Source organism: Sturnus vulgaris, chromosome 3, assembly GCF_052056855.1.
Source record: "Sturnus vulgaris isolate bStuVul1 chromosome 3, bStuVul1.hap1, whole genome shotgun sequence".
Taxonomy (NCBI): Eukaryota; Metazoa; Chordata; class Aves; order Passeriformes; family Sturnidae; genus Sturnus; species Sturnus vulgaris.
In genome coordinates, this window is record NC_142245.1 from 97,333,748 (window position 1) to 97,358,428 (window position 24,681).

General features: G+C 38.8%; 1 long non-coding RNA gene across 1 annotated transcript in view; it reads right to left on the reverse strand.

Annotated features, from left to right (window-relative positions):
- Nucleotides 1-3,372: 3,372 nt before the first annotated feature.
- LOC148224496 (uncharacterized) overlaps nt 3,373-24,681 on the reverse strand; it is a 47,260-nt gene continuing 25,951 nt past the window's right edge. The window contains exon 2 of the long non-coding RNA XR_015802722.1: nt 3,373-6,787. This is a non-coding gene — a long non-coding RNA (uncharacterized LOC148224496). The remainder of the gene's footprint in view (nt 6,788-24,681) is intronic.

Here is a 24,681-nt window from a genome sequence, read left to right on the forward strand (position 1 = left end):
TGCTGCACTATTTGTCCCACTTCCTACAACTGTGTTAGAGAGTTTACAATGAGGTACATGAATGAAAAGGTATTGCCTGGATTTAAGGAAGCAATATGAAAAGACAGCCAGCTGGTAAGTCAAGCTGGTTTTGGTTGAGAGAGAGTTAATTTTCTTCATAGTAGCTATTAATGGGCTGTGTTTTGTATTTGTGACCAAAACAGCATTGATAATAGAGATTTTTTAGCTATTGCTGAGCAGTGCTCACAGAGAGTCAAGACCTTTCTGCTCCTCACTCCACCACACCAGCGAGGAGGCTGGGGGTGCACAAGGAGTGGGAGGGAACCCAGCCAGGACAGCTGAGCCCAAATGACCCAAGGAATATCCCACACCATACAATTTCATGCTCAGGATATAAAGGTGGGGGAAGTAGGAGGAAGGTGAGGGGGGAATATTTGGATTGATGCCATTTGTCTGCTCAAGTCTCCATTATGCTACTTTCCTGGGGTGGTTGAACACCTGCCCAGAGGAAATGGTAAATTAATTTCCTTGTCTTGCTTTGCTTGTGAGTGTCTTTTGCTTTACCTATTGAGCTTTCTTTAGCTCAACCCATGAGTTTTCTCACTTTTACTTTATGATTCTCTCCCTCCATCCCACTGGACAAGTGACTGAGTGGCTATGTGGGGCTGGGGTTAAATACTGACTAATTTAATGAGCTAATGGCTTACAGCAATCCCTCCCCTCAAATTCAAAGGGGTCTGAAATGCTCCTCCTTCTACTCACCCAGTTCAGACATACTTGTTTTCTGTGCACATTCTGTAGTCATCAGAATCACTATCACCTGTTTACTATACTTGTTTCTTTACATCACATGGAAATTTGCTTGGCATGCTCACTCCAGATAACAGGGATGGTTTGCCTGAGGCTATTTTAAACCTGATTTTCTCTCACAGTACCTGTGAGCACAGTGTGCTCTTGCACACAAGAGCAAATCCTTGAGCCAGCTGTGAACCCAAGTGCAGCGAGTCCAAAGCTGTTTGGGAAGAGGCTGCTTTTTACCAACATCTTGTAGTCAACAGAAAGGAAGCGGAAAGGAAGTATTTTCTTGATGAGACAGCTATAAATCAATCAATAAAGGATTAGAGGGATATTCAAAATGAAGGAGTCAACATGGGAACACACAGACAAGTCAGCGTGAATGAAGGAAGCTGATGGGTTTACCAGAGATGATGCTATTTGCATAATACATCAGTTTATACTTTCACAAGGATAAACACAAAGATGAAAATTTATTTGCTTAAATCCAAGCTCATTAAAAAGTAAATATGAAATTACTAATAGTTATCTTAGGTAATCTTTATGGAGGAGAGATTAAATTTACAAAACTGCTCAGCTTTGCCCTGCCAAATCTGACACCAACACACTAACAATTTCTTCACTTCATTACCAATTTTGGTTTTAAATCCTGAAGCTATGGTTTCTTTACTGCAGTGTTGGGGTAAATTCACCACTGAATATACAATTCTGCATATGACTATATTATTCACAAATTATAATATTAATACTTTAATGTTGGAGATAAATTAATAAATACCATTGCTGGCATGAAATACGTGAATTAGGAGAGTTGAGATATATGGATTGCAGTCACTTCATCATCTGGTGTCAAAGCAAAAAGTATCGTGCCTTTCTTCATCACATCATCCTATTCCACTTCTGTCCTTATATATATTATGTCTGCTTTTGTGGCACGTGATATGCATTCAATTAAGTAATAGTACTCCACGTGTGGTAAGTGCTCTGCTCCAGCTTTACATCACAGCACAATGTGCCATGTATTAGCAAACTGGACAACGATCTGATTTACAATGTGTTATTATCCTAAATGTGAAAACACTGCTCATAAATTGCATTTTTTGTATCTCTCACTTTGTTGCCTACTGGTCTTACCTGACTTTAAAAACTGTAGGAATTACACAGTGAAAACAACTTGAAAGCTCACAGTATCCTGCAGGAGATGAGGCATTGCAATGCACATCCTCGATTCTCTGCAGGGTTCAGCAGACTGCAAATCTGTCAGGGCAGAATCTGCAGGGAAACTGCACTTTTCAGCCATCTCTGTTGTATATAATCCACATTATATGATGCAATAAGATATAAAATTGTCAGAATAGCCCAGAGTTGTTCTCTCTTGCTTAAAATTATATGTGCAAAGATAAGAAGACTGAAATAGAGTTTGTATGTTCTGGAGCTGAAATCATATTGTCAACATGAAGCATCATAAATTTTAAACCATCAGCTGTCATGGCTGATCTTATACAGGTGCTGAACGGTAAGCATTTGTGCTAAAATAATACCACATAATACATCAGCTCTGGTAAGTGTTGATCCATGATTTTGTCTAGACATAGTAAACATAAAAAAGAAATAAGCATACAGCATTGTGAACACTCACAAGTAGATATAACTTTAAATAAATTCTTGAAAATAAAACTTTAATAATACTGACTTCAGTAAATCAATAAAGAACTTTACAGATCCTGGACAGATGGTATTGTCCTACAACATTTCTTCAGAAAGGACACCACCACAGCAACATCTCCAGATTTTGGGCAATGAGCATTGTGACGGAATTGTCAGTCCAGCTGTAATTAATTTCCCTCCTTTCCCAATTTCTGTCCACAATACCTCTTTTAAGCCTGCAGAACCATAAAGCTGCCCTTTGGAACCATGAGAAGAAATGAGCAGCATAGAGTGGGATGGATAGGAACTGCTTGGGCCAACCTTGCTGCAGCAAGAATGGCTGCATCTGGCCATGTCTTTATTTAAACTATAAACTAGTTGGACCAGGTGGGGTGGAGTTGTGTGGCTGGTACCAAGCAATGCTTTGAGAGGACCAGAGTTTAAATTAAAACAATCAGCAAACCTGTCACTCCATGTTGTGTATAAATAGCTCCAAGTGCCCAGTAAAGCGTTGAGAGGAAATACCCTGGTTCACCTTTCATCTGTCTGGGATGTCTGACCCAGCCAAGGCACATCACCCTTCAGAGCTCTCGTTAGCTCAACCAGCACTGCTCTGGTTTGATGCTCCTTCCAGAAGTGCAGGCAGCACCAAGGTGCAACCCTCAGAAGCTCCCCTCATGCTGCACCTCCCCGCTGGGCCATGGAGCAGACACACTCAGGAGGAAACATTTCCAGCTACTGTCAGAAAAAGAACTTAGATTTGAAATAATGGGAAGCAGATGACTAAACAGATCATTAGAGGTGACCAGCTTGTTGTCAGGTGATACAGCTGAGGGAGATATGTGTAAAACACACACAAACTGTGACAGTGGGTTGGTTTCAGAGGAGTTAACATATGTTGCATGTCAAATAATGAGACAGGAAACAATGAAGATTACATTGAGGATTTAATTAAAATAAGAATATGTTCTTTAAAAGTATATTCTTACATAATGGCAAACATGCTCCAGTTTAGAAGCTTTCAACTGTTTTTTAACATGACTGAATAACAGAGCTTCTCTTCTATGTATTAATAACTTGATGGATGCAAAACTTTTAGCTTGAAAGACTTTACATTTTTGGTCATTATTTGAGGGTTAGTGGTACAGAGGCCAAAGGGTGACAACTTCCATCACAGGGTTATTACTTAGAGCTCATGGAGAGAAGTGGCTCCAGAAATGCAAACTTCAGGGCCACACCTCACACGTGTCTCTAGGATACCTGCTGCTGCTCCCTCCCACAGAAATTTCCCATCCCATTAGTACAGTAAATGATTTATACTACATCAGTAATGCAAAATTACAACCCAATAAATGTTAGCATCAAAAGAAAATCTCTACTTCTCTTTTAAAATTTTTAACAGTGAATTCAATGCTTGTCAAAATTGCTGGAAGTCCTTTTGTACACAGGTCAGGCAGCCTGGCTGCAGAAGTGGAATAAACTGAAACAAAACTCTCACTTGACCAGGTGTAAGGAATGGCCACAGGAGTGGTTGGATAAGCACAGCAGTGCTTATCAGGCAAGTTAGGACAAGTGTTTATACTTGCTGCACTGAGCACCTTTACATTGTTTTAGATCAAAGAATTGCAAACTTTCTCATCATTTAAGAACTAGCTTCTTATTTAAAAGAAAACAATGGTTGTTTGGCTGTTCTTATAATGTGACCAAGGTTTAGATTTACCTGACTGGTGTCTATAACAGGAAAACTAAAGGATGGCAAGTAAGGCCGAGTGGGTGATTTCCTACTTTCATTTATTCCCTGGAAATGGGTTTCTTCACAAGAGTGAAGAAAACAGATTAGTATTTTTAGATCTCCTTCAATCCCATTGCAGACGAAGCTGTGTCAGCTGCACAGGTTGCTTGCCCCAGCCCCATCTGCCAGTCCCACTGCTAACAGCCCACCAGCTCCTGCAGCCTGCTGGCAGAAGGGTTTGTGTGGCCGTCTCCCCACCATCCCTGCAGAACCAACCAGGTTAGCCAATACTGATTATTTCAGCTCTCAGGGTTATTTGGCTCATTTTTACTGAGATGGGTTTGGATGCAATTACAAGAGCAAGCCATCAGCAGTGCTGTGGCAGAGGCAGCCCTTTTGTCAGCAAAGAGAGGGTTCCAGGGAGCTGGGGCTGCCTGGAGGCATCACCTCCTCATCTGGCCCCAGAGTACCTGGGAAGGGTGCACAGACACCAGGTGAGCCTCACTGGGGGAGCCCAGTTCAAACTAATTACTGCACAGGCAATCAAACAATCATCAGCCGATAACCACTTTTGGATATCGTGGATCTGACTGATTCACACAAGAGACCAGAGCTGAAACTCTCTGTAGTCAATAATCAAAGCTCTGAGCCAGCTAATTCCCTTCTGTTAACACTGCCTACGCCTGCACAAACACATGCACATGTTTTCTCTCTCTTTTCCCTTTGTCTGCCACCTTGAGCTGTAGCTGCAGTTCTGAGACAGGGCAGGGAGAGAACTCTGTATTCTCTGCTATTATCCTGACATGCAGGGAGACCCACCTCTAGGTATTAGGGACTGGAACATCACAGATAGCAGAAATATAAAAAGGTTGATGCTATATTTTTATAACCCAGGCAAATCAAAAGCACCTCTATAGTGAAAAAACCTTACAACATACAGCATCAATGACCATAATATATTTGTAGGCTTATTTTTTTAAGATGCAAGCACAGGGGCTCTTGCATATGTTTGCAAAGCAGACCACTTAGCATAAAAAGATTCTGTTCTGATTGAGCAAGAAGAAAAGGGCCATTCTTTACTTTCCTATGGCATTATGATTTCCAACCCTCATTGTCTAACACTTTCTGGGTAGGAAATGACTGCTTCTTTAGCACAGATTCTGGTCCACAGGCCTTAGCAGCTCACTCTTAAACTTTCAACAGTATACTTAGAATTAATCTTATAACAGTGTAGTACCACACAAGTAACAATGTCATCATTTCCACATGGCCAAAACTTTTAGAAAAAGATATTTTTTTTTTTAGAAGTATTCAAAATTCAGTCATAAAAGTGAGAAACAGCCAACAGTTCTTACAAGATAAGAAGGAACTGGGGGGATGGCTATTGAAAGTCTCAGCTGTGGACAGAAGAGGAAACAAGCACAGAGCTTCTGCAGCTAGGAAAAATACAGGCACCTCCCCAAAGAATTTAACAGGTAATCTTGGTAAACTTCAGCTGAAGTTAATCAGAGAGCACTCAGACTTGCATCCCAAGTATTTTGTCCTGCAGAAATCACTGGAATGCCAGAAAAGCCAGGAAGGCAGGAAAATACAGTGTCTTTTCAGTCATACTGACAGGGCTAGCCCTATCACTGGTTTAAACCCACTGAAAATCACCTTGTATGATGGTTATAGTTGTCTGTGCTAGGAAGGAACACAACAATACATGAGGTCACCTTCAACTCAGTATCATTTTATCTGTGCAGGCTTAAATTTACTTACTTTGAGTCTGTGACTCATATAAGCATGTTGCTATTTTTTTTCGGGAGGAAGGGCAACAGGTTTGATTCTGCTTAATTAAAAGTAACCGGAAGACTTATATAGACTTGTACAGGAATAAGATAGCCCTAAATTACTAAATCAAACAGGCATTACAATACTTGCAAAAGAGAGAAAAAAAGTTAATTTTTCAACTAAACATCTAAAATAGAAATAAAAATAGATAAAAATTTACCAGCAGGCTTTGTTAAATAGGAAGCATTTATTTGTTTAAGTATGGATGCATCAATTTCCAGCAACTTTTCCAAAAGCATTTAGGTAACTTGAGAACTCAAGATCAATTACATGTTTTTACAAACCTTCTTATTCTAAATCAGATTGCATAAAAATCTGTGCAAGTTTCAAGGGCTGGACAGACCAACGTCCAAATTGGTTTCTTTTCTGCATTCCTTGCTTGTAGCTTCTCCCTCTGTTGCTCTTTTTGCAATCACTTTTTCGGGAAATAAAAAAAAAAAATTAAAAAAAAAAAGAGAGAGAGGAAAAAAGCAGTGCTCAGACATGCAGGCTGGTTCAAAGCTCTGGTGGGTAGCAGGGAAATACTTTAGAGATCAGGTGAAATGAATTCAAGATGAGTGAAAATGGTCTTTGGTTCTGCTCTGCTACCTTTTACTGAAGATTCACTGCAGAGACGTGAATCATCTCCTTCCACGCTGTGCTTTGCTTCTTGCAGGCATTTTTCACAAATCCCTCCTGCTTCTTTTGTCTCCCAGTGTCAGACACGGTGATTTACCATTGGTCACTGTGGCATTAAGGGTTTACTACCAGTTGCAACAAGTGTGAAGCAAAAGGAACCTGCTGCAAAATAAATAAACAACATAAGGGCAGACGCTTTGTAATAAGGAATAACAATTAGGTAATAAAAACAGGGGAAAATGGGAAAGCACAGCTTCTCTTCACTTGCCTTATAGCAAAAACCAACATTTTTTACTTTAGATCAACCAAAATCTCTGCTTAAAGTAAACTGAAAATACAATTAGATTCAGGAAACTAGACTCTTTGTCTTTTTAGAAAGAAATCTCCTTCCCAGCCAGAATGAAGAATGAAATAGAAATAGGGTAAAAAAATCTTTTTTATTAATGCATTAATAATCAAACAGATGTAATTGTACAAGACACTAATGGAAACCATTGTTTACAGAAGACAATAATCAACATGATAAAATGCTGGTTTTATAAGGTATATGAAACTTCAGCTGTCTTCTCCAAGCTATCCTCTCAAAAAATAAATAAAGATCATGTATTGAAAATAATAACTGTGATTCTACTTAGAAAATCGAAATAACTGGTTTTTAGAGAATTCAAAGAACCTAGGAGTGGTACCTGCAGTTTTAAATTTTATGTCTTCCTTTGGGGACTGTAAATAGTTTTTATGTTTATGATAAAAGAGATAGCAGAAAAAAATGAAAAATATGTAGGAGAAATAGGCATATTTTGAAGTTATGTATTTTACCTGAAAAGGAGTTTTGTCTTCTGCATTTATATATAATAATCCAGACATTCCATATATGTTATTAAATTTTAATGCTAATAGTATGCTAATAAAAGCATGTACCACTAACTTACTACATACACTATAGTACAGAAGAGAACCAAACCACATTTAAAGATCCCCCAATTTTTTCCCCACCACTTTGTACTTATGTTGAAGCTCTTAGATGTGTCTCTGAGGTCTTTTAAACTCTCAAAAAAGACTTCAGCCAAACCCAGACTACACAAGAGACTGAGCATTGAGTAAAATAAATTTATTTAAAATTAAACAAAAAACTTTTACTCAAAAGTAAAAAAAAATTAACTCAAACTGAACCAAATATAGCAAATTATTTCTGAGACTTTTTAAAATTCTGTTGGATAGTAAAACTAAAACTAGAGATGATACCAAGATCTGTTCCAACAAACATTACATTAATGGACTTTGTAATAGTGTTTAAAACATTTTCTGATTTTTCAAAGAAGCCCATAAGTACTAAGGGCCAGTGCTCATTTGTCATTAGTAAGATGGCTGTTATTTTCATGGTAATTTATTGTGCATGGGAGGGTTTTGGAGCATATTTCCCAAAAGACATTCCCAAAACTGTCATTTCAAGTGAAGAAATGTTGGATGTATGAAAGCAGCATTGTTTCCTTAGAGCATCTATCACTCATGGTTTGGACTCAAGGATTTAGTTTATTCTCTCCCTAAATTAGGGCATGTGGGTTGGCACTGGCCCACTGCCAGGCACCCAAGGAACACCAGGCACACCATTCACTCCCCTCTGCAGCCGGACAGAGGAGAGAAAATTTAATTGAGAGTTCATGAATTGAGACAAGACCTGGGAGAGAGATCACTCTCCAAATACCATTACAGGCAAAACAGGCTCAACTTAGAGATGTAAAGTGAATTTATTACCAACAAAATCAAAGCAGGATAATGAGAAGTAAAAGAAGACCTTAAAAACACCTTCCCCCCACACCTCTCTCCTTCCAGCTCTACCTCTTACCCCAGTGATGCAAGGAGAACAGGGAATGGAGGTTTTGGTCAGTTCATCACCTGTGGCTGCCCCTGCTGCTCAGGAGAGGAGTCCTTCCCCTGCTGCACCGTGGGGTCCCTCCCACAGGGGACAGTTCATTAACTTCTCTGCCCTCTATCCAGGGATTTCCCACAGGGTCACAGCCTCTTCTCAGCCATCACCTGCTCCAGCATGGCCTCCTCCATGGGCTGCAGGTGGATCTCTGCATCCCTGTGGTTCTCCATGGGCTGCAGGGGCACAGCTGCCTCACCATGGTCTCACCATGGGCTGCAGGGGAATCTCAGCTCTGGTGCCTGGAGCACCTCCTGCCCCTCCTGCACTGACCTTGGTGTCTGCAGAGCTGTTCTTATCACATGTTATCACCCAGCTCTTCTCTGGCCGAAATTCCAACTGTGCAATAAACCTTTGTCTTGATTTCTTCTTAACTACATTATCACAGAGGCTTTACCAGCCTCTCTCATTGCCCCAGCCTTGGCCAGCAGCACATGTGTCTTTGGAGCCACCATGGATTGGCCAGACGTTGTGGAAGCTTCTCACAGAAGCCACCTCTGTGGCCCTCCTATGCTACGAAAAACAGGCCACACAAACCCAATACAGGGGAAAGAAAGCCCTTTCATTATATAATTCCAAGGGATCTCTGAGATGTTACACTGAAAGCAATATCTTTTCTTGCTTTTAGACCAATCCTTGTCATAGGCTGGGCACAGGCATGATTCAAGGCACCATCAGCCAGCCAGAAATTTTTGAGGCAGCCTCTCTGTTTCAGAGCATGAGAGACTTCTTAATTTTTTATTATTATTTTTTTTAATCATCATGGACACAAGCTGCTATATGCAGATGCTCTTATGACCAAAGATCAGTCCTGGAAATTTCTCTTTTAGTAGTACTACCTTTTAGTAGTACAACCATGGCCAGAGGCCCCCATACACCCCAGCCAAGGCTTTTCTTTGAGACATCCCTCCTGGGAAGAGTTTGTGCTGTTCCTCCCAATAACTACTCCCTTATTTTTTTTCCTGTGGACTACAGGAACTATTGCTGAAGGCTACACTCCAGGTTCTGCTGTGGAGACAGATCCGAGCCTCTTTTTCAACCATGGAATGAATATATTGCTCTTATTTTATATAATTTTCACGTTATTTCCTAACAGCAGGAAAAGCAGAGAATGGAGGCTGCAACACATGGCACGTGTATATCCACTTTCCATCCCCAGGACCCCTTTTGCAAATGAGATCTTGTACTTTATAGAGATTTGTTTCCCCAGTAGTAAACTATTTAATGGAGAACCACATTTAAGTTACTCCTGGGGAAGAGCCAATTTAAGAAAAGTCATCCAGGAATTCACTGCAAATGAGATGCTGCCTCTCCAAAGACTCTGTTCCTTGCCATCATGGTGACAGGCTTGGGATTACCTTCTAACAGAGAATACCAGAAAGATGGGAACTTGCCCATCATAACTTAAATTAAGATGATTGTAACTACATAGACAAAAAGGAGTCTTTCCCCCAGTTTTCCCCCAGAAAACTTGCCCAAAACTACCCTATGCATTTTTCACAGCAAATAAAAAACAGTAACCATGTAATAAACACCAGCTACAGCAAGGTGATTAAGGTGCAACTCTTTGGAGCAGTTAGCTACTATAAGGGGCTCTTTTGGATTCCATATTGCACTTCAGTCACAGAAAGGTGGCTGATGCCCCAAGCCTGTCAGTATTTCAGTCATTTGGACAGTGCCCTTAACCACATGTTTAGCTCTCAGTCAGCCCTGAAGCCACCAGGCAGTTGGACAAAGTGATCTTTGTACATCCTTTCCAAATGAAATATCCTATCCTACATCTAGTTTTCTTTTTATAATTTTTATTAGACAGGCTATTGCAATGCTGTTATAATCATTATATATGTATTTATACCCCGGTTGAAGTCAGCAGTAAAACTGCTATTGATTCATAATCGGGAATTCTGGGATATCAGCTTTAAGATGTGTTTTGCATCCACAGTTGGGTCTATTCACAGGTGTTCACAGGCATTAAAACTTATAAATCTACTGCACAACAAAAAATTAAGCCCAGTATTCACACAGCAAGCATTCAAGCATTTAGCTGCTTGAATTGTTACAATGCAGAGGAAAATGCTGGTCAACAGAATCCAAAAAAATACTTCCAAGGAGTAACTTGGATTTTTGTCTTGGGAGAACAAATGTAATGCTCATGGAGCAGTACCTAGAAACAATCAGCTTGTACTGATGAACAGAAGAGTTGCTCTGAGCGGTCAAGCACATCCACACTTGCAAAATATGTCTAGCCTGGAAAGTGAATTGATGTATAAATATCTCTTTGGAACACACAGAACACTCTCTGCTACATGATGGGTTTTGTGACCTCTGTAGGTGTTGCCCATCCACTCAGCTTCCTCTTACTCCATGCACACAGGCATGTCTTACCCAAGAAATGAGAGTGCTATCTACTGCAATGGTGAGGTGCCTCGAATTAGCCCAATGGCTTAATTTTCTCTTCTGGTTGTTCTAAATTCAAAAGTCACCCACAATGAACATATTTATTTTTGATGGATTCAGTAGTCATTACTATTGCATTCATCAATTGGAGGCATTTTCAGGGCACTGAAGTATATTAAATTGAAACAAGTTAAATCAGCAGTCATCTCTGGAATTATTCCTTTTCACTTTCTTTCTTGACCTAGTTGGCCTTGATGTCTTTGATTGAATCACCTGAACAGTATTTAATTCGTACTTCTAATTTATGCCACTATTCTAATAGCAGCTATCTATAAATGATCAGGGCTAATTTCCATCTGTGGACATTTTAGCAACACTCCTTAATTCTTTATTGTTTGGTCTTCAAAGAGTGAAGGTGTTTCTACAATGGTTTGCTAACTCTGGAAGCTTGCCAGCCTTACTCCAATTTTCAGCACTCTACATGTGAAGAGTGGGTACAGTGAATAAATGTATGCCAAACTGGCTACAGGTTTATGCAGGAAGTCCACAGAGATTAAAGAAACTTGTAGGTCAATTTTAAGTAGTTCAAAGAACCCTTTATTTCTGCACTTTTGAGATTTTGCTTACAGCTCCCTTATCTACCAAACTGAAATCCCATTTGGTACAAGCAGAACTTCAAAAAGTAGAGCTCCTATTTGGCTCCTAGAAATAACATCTTTCCTTCTTTGGCAACAACTGACCTGCTAGCCCTAGTGTCAGGAAGAAGTATTAATTATATTGCCACTTTTAATCGTATCAAGGGAGAGGTCAAATCTTAAATAGCACCATAAACAGCTTTCCACAAATCAAAGCCTCCCTCTTTTAGAACCTGTTAAAAACTTTAAGTAACAAATTCACTAAATCAATTTTGTTTTATTTTGGTGGGAACTTGGGAATTTTGCTATATCACTGCAAGTTATTTGAAAATCAAAATAACACAATTTACATCTAGAGTAGAGTGCTTGTCTACTGGCATACTGTGGCAGTTAACTATGGATTCACCAGCCTGGCCACAGTCAAGAGCCACCCTTGGAATTTAAGAACCTTTTTGAAGTTGCCATTTGACTGACCTTTCTTGTCTTCTTAATGTCACGCAAGCCAGTGAACTGAAGAGTAAAGTTCAGCTAAATCCAAAACTGGGCTAAGAGCACTACACACACACTTCCTTCAATTTGCTTTTCTTCCTGTCGAGCATGACGAATTAATAGAGCTCTCTGAAGTTTACTGATGCAAAGCACTCAGTTGGATTCTCTTCCAAATTCAAATAGCAGCATTCTTCTCTAGATCTTGATAACTTTTAAGAAATTATAGAATTACCACTTTTCTGGTTTCTCTGAAATAAAGGTGAAACCAATTCAGAAATACTCTTCTCAGCTTTCTATGTCAAAGCCATTCATCTCTCCTGCCAATCACTGGGAAGAGAGCTTATTTCAAGACCTCCCACATCACATATATTATAATTAATTGTAATATCATCATACCAAGAATACATTCTGAAGCATACTGAAATCACAAGAAATATTTCCAAAGGATTCACTGAACAACAGGTATTTGCCTCAGTTTCTGCTGCTAGCATGTCCAGAGAAAAAGTGCAGGACATGTTCAGTATAGCTGTCAGGTAAGAATCCAGTCAAACTAGAATTTGTCTCAAGATGATGTGATTATGGTGCAAAACATGCCCCCCTCTCTGGCTGCTCCTGTATCTTCTGAGGAACAGGTTGAAAATATATCTCAAGTTGAATGGTTGATTTTGTAGGGGAATACATATTTTTAATTAATTAAGCTTTGTATTTTGTTGTTTCCCCTCCTCTGGAAATTAACTAGGAGTATCGTACAGTTTTTATGTTTTCATTTAAATCCCATATCAGATATATAGCTTGATTCTGAGCAAGTTCAAAAATTCACTCATTGAGTTGTTTTTTCTGTTATCTGAACGGTTAAACATAGTAGGATAATTTTACATTTGAAAGAAACACCCCCCTTCCCCCAAAACTATTTCCACAAATACTTACTTACATGTGTTTAACATTTACTGTTTCTATGAAAAATTCTGCCAGCAAAGCTTTGCACAAAAGACTGTCCAAAGTGGATGGAGGGACACAAACATGGAATGTAAGTAAATATCTGAAAGCATTTTCATGCTGTTCACCAACATTCCCTTATTTGCAAGGGCAGGAGCCATTGTGTCAGCCACTTATGGCAATCAAGTGTAATTTGTCACAGATGTCCTGGTAAGTTTTGATACAATATGAAATCAGTCAAGCTTCAAACAGGTCTTGGTCACTTGTCTGTTCTTGGGGGCACTACTCTAAGGCAGCCTTTAGAGACCTGCAGTTTTTATTGGCTTCATATCTCACAAACTAAGTATTTCACTTAGTCTTTTACATCACCTAGCTATCCTTGCTCATTATCTACCTAGGTGTGTTAACCAGCATTCCTTATATGAAATAAAAACATGTTATTCTGACACTGCGGTTACTGTCTCCTAGCAACAGAACTTCTTAATAAGGCACTTGTTATTTTCAGGGGTCTATCATGAATACTTTAAATAGCCTTCGTTTTCTGTATAGATTCCCTAACCCGATGAACTATTTTCTTCATAAGTTTGATGACCTATGAAAATGTTTTATAATTGCCATAATAGAACAATAACGTGATCTCTAAAACACAAATCTCTTTGTACTAATGTTTCATTTCAACACTGCAGTTAAATTAAGTGAAAGAAAGTTATTTCTCATATTACCAAGGATTTCTGTTTAGCCAGTTTTATTCTCATGAGTATAGGTTCTCATAAGCATATTTGTAAATTATTACAGCAGATCACAAATAAGCACATCATAGAAAGAGAGGACGGATTCATGTTGTACTAGTTCTTTTCAAATGAAAACAGTGATCTTCCTGGCTTTGATCAAGACATAAAAAGTGGATGTTTAAAGGTAAGTGACAGTAGAAAAGAAAGAAAAGCAAAAATCTGAGAAAATGGGAAAAGCCCAACTGAAATTACTTAGCATTTTGTTTTAAATTCAGCAGATATCTAGTTTGCAAGTCTAAGGTAACAGAACACAATATAATTTGTATCTGATGGACCATTTCATTCTTGTAAACTTTTTTGTTCTTATCAATCTTATAAAATTATACCTTCTCAGGGTAATTGTTGAATTCATGCAGAAATAAGTGCAGTGCAATTTTACTTTTAAAGACAAATCATTCATTTGTGAGAAATGAGTTTGAAAAAATATAATGAAGGTATTTATTACTTCAATAGTTTTTAAAATTGGTCAAGGTGTTCTAATGTTCATATTTTGGTGACAATGTAGACATCATTGCAATTGTCACCTGCCAAAGACTGAATACACATATTAAAGTTATGTATTTCACTAATGTACCAAGTTGCAATGTCAATATGCAAGCTATCTGACTGATGGTTTCTCTTCTCAGATGGACCTAAGGTATGTCAATATGCAGAATGAGTCATCTAAAGAAAGGAAAAAGCAGCCAGAGGACAGAACTGAACTACTGTCCAGCTCCAAATACACTGACTTACCACAAGGTCATGAAAGCCTACTTGGGAAGAGAAGGCTCCAGAGCAGCTGAATAGGCATGACATTTCACAGGCAGGACAGTTTTCTTCATTCTAGTACTGAAAAAAGTGATAAAGAGGAGTCCCTGTGGCAGCAGCTTCCCTTGGTAGCCTCTGACACCTTACCAACCTGTGCTTCCCTGATCCTGGAAGACCTCAGGAGAGGCATATCTGGAAAGCTATGTCATAAATTTCCTTTTTTCCTCAAGAACAAGGAATTTGCTAAATCTGTAAGGCTAGCTGTGGGTGGGCTGAAATGTCACCAGGGGACTGAGAGGCGGGTTTGAGTTGAGAAATACTGAAAAGTCTGTTGTAATAGAAGGAGTTTCATGCTTCAGTTGGCCCCATCTTTTTCAAATCTCCCCCTCCAAAGTCATAAACTTGACTGGGTAGCCCAAAAGGCTTTTCATTCAGTAGAATAACTGGCACAAACACTGTGCTATGTAAGCTAGTCTAACAACATAAATCCACTCCACTGAACTTTTCGAAGAACATACTTAAAAAAAATTGCCCAACAACGAACAGTAGGTGCCTAAGTAACAGGTGACACAAATTGAAGATATTCACATATGGAGGAAAAAATCCCAAGGTATTGGAAATATAACTGAAAGCCAGTGGAATGGATTGTAATATTAAGACTATGGAATTCAAATTTCCCAGTGACATGGTACATCTTTGTGTCTACATCAGCCTTTCAGCAGATAATGTGGAATTTAAGAACTACAGCACACAAACTCAAACAGGGATAGTGCAGGTCATTCACTCCTTTCGAGTAGCAACTATCACCAGAAAAATAGATAAAATCTTTCTTTAATGGCTGCCCATGTTGGGGAGGATTGGACAAAAATATTCTTATATTGAATGTCATTCGATAATAAACAGTTTACACTCAGATTTTTAAAAAACAGTTGACACTAAGATTTTTTTAAAAGCACACGATTTGTTCAGTGAGCATATGCAGCAGCAACAGAGATAATGCAATGCTGAGTTCCATTGACAAAGGAGTTAAAAACTGACAGCAAATAGTCAAGAATATAGCAAGAACTTGTAAACGATCATTATATTTAAATAACAATTATTGTTATTATTAATATTAGAATTACTTTGAAAGGACTGATGAAAGTCATAAATAGATAAATAATTAGAAAGTAATGGCAGTAGAATCTACTATTTTCTAAAGGATACAGGGCTTTCCAAAATGTTATTAATTATTGATAAATCTCTTGGAAAAATAAGGTGATTTGTACATGATTACAAAAACACAAAAATTGGTTGCAATTTTAGAAGTCTATAAAAAGTAAAATAAAAAAAATAAAGTGGGAAGATGGTGCAGATATGGCTCCTAAGGTATCTAAACAGATGATTCAAGAAGAGAGACTATGAAAAAAAAATAGATGCTAAAATATAAAACTATTTCTGTCAACAAGTTCCATGGTAACTAGGTCTTCCCAATTGAATCACTAACTTTTTCTGACAGATATGAGTTTAGTAATAACATTTCTGTTGATAAAACACTTAGATAAGAAATGAAATTGCTTAGTACTACATGACATCTTGATTTCAAAATCTTACTTGTTTTAGGAATGACAGTACACACAAGTAGCAACAGCTAACTTGTACTGAGGGTCTCATAAACTACTTTATCAGCATCAATGAATTGGACAACTAAACAGTGAAGTTCTTCAAAGATCTTTTTAGGTCTAAATCTCATCAATATTTTTAATCAATAATTTGAGGATATTTTTGATGAATGAGAATAGAAAACTTTGGCAGTTAAATATATTAGTTGACAGAGATTCACGGAGTGGTAAGTAATGAGGGAGCTGCTTACTGCTACAAACAATCTGAATCACTTGCTTAAGTGGACACAATTCATGAAAATGCTTTAAATAGATCCCAACACACACACACACAAAATTCCTCTAAAGAAACAACACAGGTTACAGTTAATGGGCAGGATTTTCTCAGTTCACTCCTTTTACTGAGGATGACAGTAAGGATCTGGTTTTACAGGGTGAGTTTTTTCCTCATTTTCAAAATCAAACTGCCTGCAAGGAGATTACATTTAGACAAACAAGGAAAAAACTACCCTCAGTGACTTAAATCTGAAGGGAGAAGAAGAATAATTTAATAGTCCCTGTTCAACAACGCAGTCTCCCGAGCTTCCCATTTTTCCTAAGTCTGGTGATGTTCATGATACTTTTATTTTTTGGCGGGGAGGAGGTAAATGGGCATTTTCAAAGTTTTTTAAAACTTTGGTTAGCTATACCTGTGTTTTTGTCAGCCACAGAAGAGCCAGGAGATGCTCAGCTGAGAACAGAACTCTGCACAGACTTCCTGTTCAACGAGCAGGGCTCCCAACCAGCCAGTGCTCAGCCTGGGACAAGTTGAGAGCATTTCAAGGGGAGTGCACAGGAGCCCACCACCACTAAAAGCATGTCACAACAAGGACAGGATGAACAACGTGTGGAGGCCCAACACCAAAACTCAGTCACAGAATCATACAATTGTTTGGTGTGGAATTAAAGACCATACCCAACCGAGGGGGGTTCCAACCCCCCTGCCATGGGCAGGGATGCTCAATGTCAAAGGCAAAAAAATACCCCTGCAGTACATTAGGCCCTGACACCTGAAGTACCAAGTGACTGGGAAACAATATACTTGAAATTTCACTTTACTGTATTGTCTAGTTAATTGCAAAGACATAAAATAATCATCTTGTGCATGCTGGCATCAGTACCGCTCTTACAAATACACTTGCGGAACAGAGTTTTATGCTGAGAGACTTGAAAAAGTGGCTTTCTACATACTTTAATGAGAAATTCACATTCTAAGTCAGTTTACAAGGTCCCTAAACTTGGCAAACATAAAAGTAGTAGTATTAATTGCAATATTATTTGGCAACTTCTGTAAGCTGTCAACAGTTTGAAATCTTCAAATGAGTAAGAAATAGACAGAAAGCATACAACATAACCAAGTCCACAAATAGAATTACTGGAAGGCATGTCTACAGTATGAGTGGATAGGGCTTAAACATCTAGGCAAGTGCCTGACCATGCTCATTTATTTACTTTGCACAGCAACACCCAAGTGAACTAACCTGGTCCAGGAGTGTCAGTGCAGCACTTCAGCCACCAGACCTCCTCTGGCAGAGCTCAGTAGCTCAGGTGCAGAGCCCACTTCCATGCCCATTCCACTCCCACCCCTGGTACTATCTCAGACATAACCAGGGGTGTCTCTGCACTGCAGGGGATTTATTGACTTGATCAAGAGGTGTTGTGACTTACACTATTAAGCACTGGCTGTGAAGGAGAAGGATGTCATTCTAGTCCTCAGCCTAAAACCTAGACCTGCTTTCCTGTCTTTTTGTGAGCATTGCAAGAAAAAGCAGAGCTGTGCCACATCTACGTAGCTAACATAATCCACCAGGAAACAAAACATATGCACTGATGGAAGCAGCCATCATTAGCTGCATCTGAATCATTCTTCCTTTTGAATTATAGACAATGTCCAGTTTCATTCCCATATTTAAGTACTTCTTTATTTGCCTCAAAAAAAACCCCAAAAATACCCCAACACTGCAGATGTGAGAAGGTGGAGGCAATGTGGAAAAATCTAGTGATTAGTTACTAACAAGAAAAAAATAATCAAATAAGTGTGTTATACTACGAATTTCTCTACTCTGGATGAGAATCAGTGCAGAAATACTCATATCCTGCAGTCAGCAGAAGCTTTCTCCACCAACAGTGGGACCAAGGTTTAACTCGGAATATCTGTTAATCACATGGACAGAGTAAGATTTATTGCGTCTTTAATTTCTCACTTTTTAAGACTTTGGGGTTAGTTTTCGGGGAAGACACTCAATTTAGGGGACTGTTACTTAGCAACCATATTCTCTTTTAAAACAAAGCTGTAGCCTGTGCTTTTTTTTAGCAAGGAAATAATAGATCTCTGTCCTTATGTGCTTCTTACCAAATAAATAGATAGCAAACACCTAGACTGAACATCAGTGAAAGGCTGCAAGCAAGCTGATTTTCAAAGAAGCATCCTTACATGTTTGACCCTTTCCTCATTTTTGCAATCATGGCAAAGAAAGTCTCAGTTCTTAAAATAAAAAACCGCAAAAAAATTATTTGAGAAAAAATGTCCTCCAGACACTGGCTGCTGGCCAACACAGAGCAGCCATGCCCATGGATGTGGGAAATACTATGCTTTTGAAAAAAAAAATGGGAAAAATAGATACCTAGTGGGCTTTGTTCTCTGAATAAAAATGCAGAAGATAGCAAGAAAAGCCAGGGAATATGTAGTAACTAACTCTTAAAATGAAATACCAGACCAGAACAACTTTCTTTCTCTACCCATCTAAGACTCAAGCAGAGAACCCCACAAAGCATACTGGAGCTAAGCTGGCCCCAGTTGTTCACTCTGAAAGATTTTGATGCTCCTAATCATTGTACATAACATCCTGAGCTACCCAAAGGCTTCAAGAAAAGGACAAGGCAACAACATATGGCCTAAACAGACTGTTCCCATCTTCTCCTAAACAAGGCACAGCTTCACCTTAGACTGACCTTGCAATTACAGGCTATGGGGAACAGTTAGGCACTTGAAAACAACAAATGGCAGGGACAGGGAAAGAAATAGTGAATGCAGAGAGCCCTCGATAGGTAAGCTGTGAATTCTGGTCGCAGTGTCTGAGACAATCCTGCTCCACTCAGACCATTTGCTATTGGAATCTTAAAATGCAGCCAGGAAGCAGAAGAATCCTTTACACTATCACTTCCTTTGCAGATGAAACAATGATAAAAGTTCCTCCAGAGATGAGCTTTTTGCAATTTGAGGATATGATTCTGAAAAAAGTCCTCCCCAAAGTGATAAATTTAAATAACTGCAAAGTAAGCAATGTGGGTTAACATCCCAGCTTCCTCCAGCAGCAAGAACAGAATTTGAACACTTTTTCCAGAGCAATTATTGAGTAGCTAAGGAAAAATTGCAATGCCACCTCAAATAACTCATGTCTATATGACTCAGTTCAGGAATATTAATAAAATCCACACATCCAGAGACTGAACTGATTAGAGTTTAGGAGATACTGGATTCTGAGCAACAACCTCCCAAATTTACCATAACTATTCTGCACCTAGTGTCATTCATGTGGGGCAAAAATAACTTGTCAACTCTTGACAAACCCCTAAATCTTAGAAATATGCTATTTTAAACTGTGAATTTGTTTTGGCTTTCTTAACTAGTCTTGAGCACAAAAACTTAGGGATAAGAATGTCCTTGTATCACTCCTAGAGTAGAAATTGGAGTTGATGTATGATTTCTTTTAAAAGTACAAATATTAACATACATGTATCTGATGTGCATCAAAAATAAACATAATGATTATTTGCAAATATGCCAAAATCCAAACTGATCTTGTAATTTAGTGGAAAAAAACTTATATACACTGACCAGTCTACAGGATTACAATTAGCAACAAGTATGACAAGTAATTTGCATTTCTTGCCAGAAAACCAATACCCTTCTTTTACCCCCTCTAAATCAGAACTGGCTTTACATCAAGTGCTAGAGCTTAGGAAAGCTAAAATATGTTTTCCTCTGTCTTATCCTTGTGTTTCACTGTGAAGGGATTATTTCTCCCAGGAACACAGTAACAGCTGCTGGCTCTTTCCTCCATGATTTCACATGACACATTTCTCACTGGAGGTCTCAGCAATTTATTTGTATTGCCTTACTGCTTTAAGTTTTTTTTCAACAAGTTCAGTGATGTATACATAAAAATTAGATATGAGGAGTGAGGGAAAAATCCCTTTAATTCAACAGATTGCAAGAAATGCCTCTATGACTGAAGATGCTACAGCAGTAGCTGAGCTCTGGGTGTTGGAGAGCATTTATTTATTTCATTTTTTTAAAGGTGCACTAATGTTCGTGTGGAGATTAGTGATTTTAAAACCGCCATTCAGTTTCCCACCTCCATCAGATCAGGTTAAGAATCTTGGAGAATTTACCTCAACGAGACAGAAAACAGGTCACCTCAAGGGGGAAAGAAAGCCCATAAGAAAGATTGCTACACAATCACACTGCTGCTAACAGAGGCCATTAGCCAGGGTTTGCTCACATTAATATGGCTAAAAACCAAGGGGATAAAATTCAATCACTAACACAGCACCCTGATTTAACTTTCACAAGTTTCTGACTGTAAAAAACACCAAGTGTTCACATTTTTACATCCTAAAATTAACATAACATCAATTAATTACAGTTTCAACTTTGAGGACTCTGAGCTGTCGCAGCCAAAGACAAGAAAGAAAACCCCAGGAGGCCACTCAACCCTTACTTGATCTTTCAGAGCATGAACACTAAATCTCATTGATCTTCTGATCACTACAAATTATTGGTAAGCTCTGCATTAAACCGGGCTGTTGTAAATTGGAGTTGACAGTATTATCACAGACAGAAATGCATGAACTCTGTGTTTGCCAAAGTGTGACCTCCTGGACAAGTGGTGTGGCACTGTAGTGCTCCAAGGAGTGAGATTTTTAATCCAACTACCACTCTCATGCAAATTATTTCAATGACACAATTAGCTTTGCTAAATAACATGTTTTCACACTAAACATGCACTGCAACTTAAAAATTAAATAACCCAGAAATATATCAGTGCAATATTCCCATCTTCTGGTGCAGGCTCACAAGACTCACCTGCATCAGGACATTAATGCCTTTCCAGCCAGTCTCCTTCAGTGAAACCATCCTCTACAGACATTCTCACACTAGCTTGCATGCCAGCAGGATAAAAATTTGAAAGAACAAACCCAGAAAGTAAATGTGAGTGTGAAGACCAGAGAAGAAACCCTATTAACAAAGTGAGCGACAAGAATTTTTATATTACAGGAAGCAAAGGAATTACAGAACATAACTGGCAATTGATTTGGGAAGCTGGCATCATTGCTACGTTTGCTAACTAACTGTATATGAACATCTTTCTCTGGTTTTGTCATTTGTTGGGGGTGGGTTTTGTGCACTTGAAGATTACACATACTCTTTCTTAGTCAGGGAACTGTGTGACTACCTCAATGGTAAAGAATTACTTAAGAAAATCAAGAAAAGAAGAAGACAGAAAGAAAGAGTTACTTAATCCTTTAAAGGTTTTTGTTGGTATGGACCAAGGGTGACATTCAACATGACGCAAATTACATGGTTAAAATTATAAACAAGGAAAATTGCTTTGACAACCAAAGCTTTTATGGAAATGTGGGAACTGGCATACCAGGTCTGAAAGGCAGGCAAGTACCTGGGAAGAAACTGGGGACACCTAGAGGAGTTCCAATTGTAGAAATTTGCCATTTTTGTACATTATTTTCCTCTTAAAACAGTTAATAGGAATGATGTGGTGTATTTACATACAAACATATTCACTTGATTAGTGACATGTTTATGTTATGCTATCTTATAATCAAAATGGTTCACTTGAGTTTGAAAAGCCAGAAAAAATTCTCTTGACAAGCAACCTCAAGATATATCTACACATGAGCTGAAGAATTTTGTCTTTGGTTTGTAATTAAGGGATAGAGCCAGTGAGTGCCTTTGGAGTTTGGCACCACAGTCCCCAGTTATTTTAGGCACCTGTGTTACAAAGCAGAGTTGGGAACCTGGCTCTGGGCACACCTCCCTCCCTCCTTGAAGGACACCCTGAGCAGAGCCTACCAGACACCCCAAATGACACCCCCAAGTACCTACCAGTGGTACTTGTGTAAAAGTAATTCATCTCTTTGGGCCACAGACAGCAGTCAGAAAACAGGGCATGGCTCTGCAGGCACACAGTAGGAGGCAAGGTCTTCTTATCTTCTGGGTCCTGCTGCTTTGGGTTAGAATAAAATCCACCTGGTCTAATAATCTATTTCCTGCTATGTTCAGTAGACTATAATTAGGGGAGAATATAAAAAATGGGATGAGAATAAAGTGATCCTTCCTGACCGTATAGTGTTGATTGCCCCAAGTTAGAAGAGAAAGGACTTTCTAAGTCAAAGGTTGCAACTGTGGCAACTTTTAACAGCCAAAGTACTCTTCATAAATTCTTCACTAATTCCATTGTTTTGTCTCTCAGACCATAATATACGACCAGGTTTCACAATTTCATCTGCACACAGTAACATTTTTCTAAATTTGGTTGCCTCTCAATTCTTCAAGTATGAATAGTGGAGAGTACCCCTTTCCTCCCTTCCATTTTTTTCTTTTTGTAGGACCCTGTCAAGCACAGTAGTAGCTCCTTAACTCTTGATCATCTCTATTACCCTTCTCTAGTTTATGGAGCATCTCTATTGAGACCAAAGCTGACTCCTGCATTCCAGATATGCTACAATGCAGATTTATACAGTGAAATAATAAGGTTTTTTGGTTTGCTCTTCATTCACAGATGAGTATTTCCTAACATTTGTCTTTTTAAGTTTCTGTCTTTTTTAACCTTTTCTGAGTAATAAGTTCAGTTCTTGGGGTGAAGGGGAAGACCAAAATTCCCTTTTCTGACTCTTTTCCACACCTCCCCCCCACATACACATTATGTTTAGAAAAAAATTGCTAGAGCAAAAAGAAAAAACAAAAAGGTCTAATACTCTCTTCATCCTCAAATTCAAAAACTCTCTACTGAAATAATGAAATAACAGCCCCCACAGGCAGGAAAGCAAGTAATTCTGATAATTTCTCTTTGTCGCACTAAGGAGCGATTTGTAGTGATAGTCAGACATCACCTGATAGAGCACTTTTCTGTAGTTAAATGAAAACTCAACATTCAGTTTTCTCAGGAAAAAAACTAGCGGGGGGGTGACCCAGCTTCTACTTCTGCAGCTACTCCACAGCTCATTCAGCAAAAGATCCAAGGACAAGATACAGATTCCATCACATTTCCAGCGACACTAGATGTAAAAACTTCAGCAAATACCCAGTTTAGATACTTCCCAAACTGATTTAAAAACAATAGTTTAAAAAAAAACAAACAACTTTTTCCACAGAAATTTTGCACCTAAGTCTTCTAAGTCTTGGGGTTTTGGTTACAATGACAAGTTTTAGAGACATCAAGATTACATCAGACAGCTTGACTGATCCCTTTACGATGCTAAAAGTCAAGCCCAAACTAGACTCATGCATCTAGTCAGGAAGCCATTTGGAGCACAACAACAACTTTATTGACTCATTCTGGACAATGCTGCATATATATATATATATATATATACATATTCTCCCTTACAGGTCAGTAGATGGCACTCTCTATATTTACGTGTTTTTCACGCTTGTCAAAGAAATACTGCTTCTCCTGGAACTGCAGTGGATCACAGGTCCTTAGACATCTTCCCTTAGAAGGGAGCTCTGTGCTTTACCTCCTCTTAGTGCAGATTTCAGTTTTCCCACGGCACACAATCTGGTCAAGTCTGTTGATTAGGACCTGCAAACCCGTGGAAAAATGAATTGCACATATGGTCTGCACTTTATGCAGTTAATGGAGAATCCACTCTCCTGTCTACAGTGGGACCTACAAAGGCCAAAAATGGTTCAGCATTAACAAAGCATCTGCATATGACAGCAAAATGAGGTCTACGTTAAAACAGAGCCCTCTTCATGTACCTGGTCAGGTCACTATCTATTTAGAGTCATATTGACTTCATTTAATTGTCTTTCATATTTGTAAAGTCTGCAGAGCCATGGGAAGGCAGACCTAATGCCTTTTCTGTGCACATCATGCACGTAAAGATTCTTCAAACTGAAACCACTAGATAAAGCTTTATTTACAAAAAGAACAATAAACTGTTTGAAGGAAAAGCTAACAGTTCCACAAGACACACTACAATCAAAAAATAGTCCAGGACAGAAAGTGTATCTAGGGCTGACTGCTCACAGGGCACCTGGAGAAGGCAGGCAGGTCTGGATTCCCTGAGCATCAGCACCCTGCTGTGCAGAGCACTACTCTCATCTGGTCAGGACTGCAAAGCATCACACCACTAAAGGAGTCTCACATGGGAGCACTTGGTTTCTATAAAAGCCCACTTCACACAGCAAGCTAAGAGTCATGAATACTGAGCAAGTCTAAACCCTTGTTTATTCTCACAGATCAGAAAG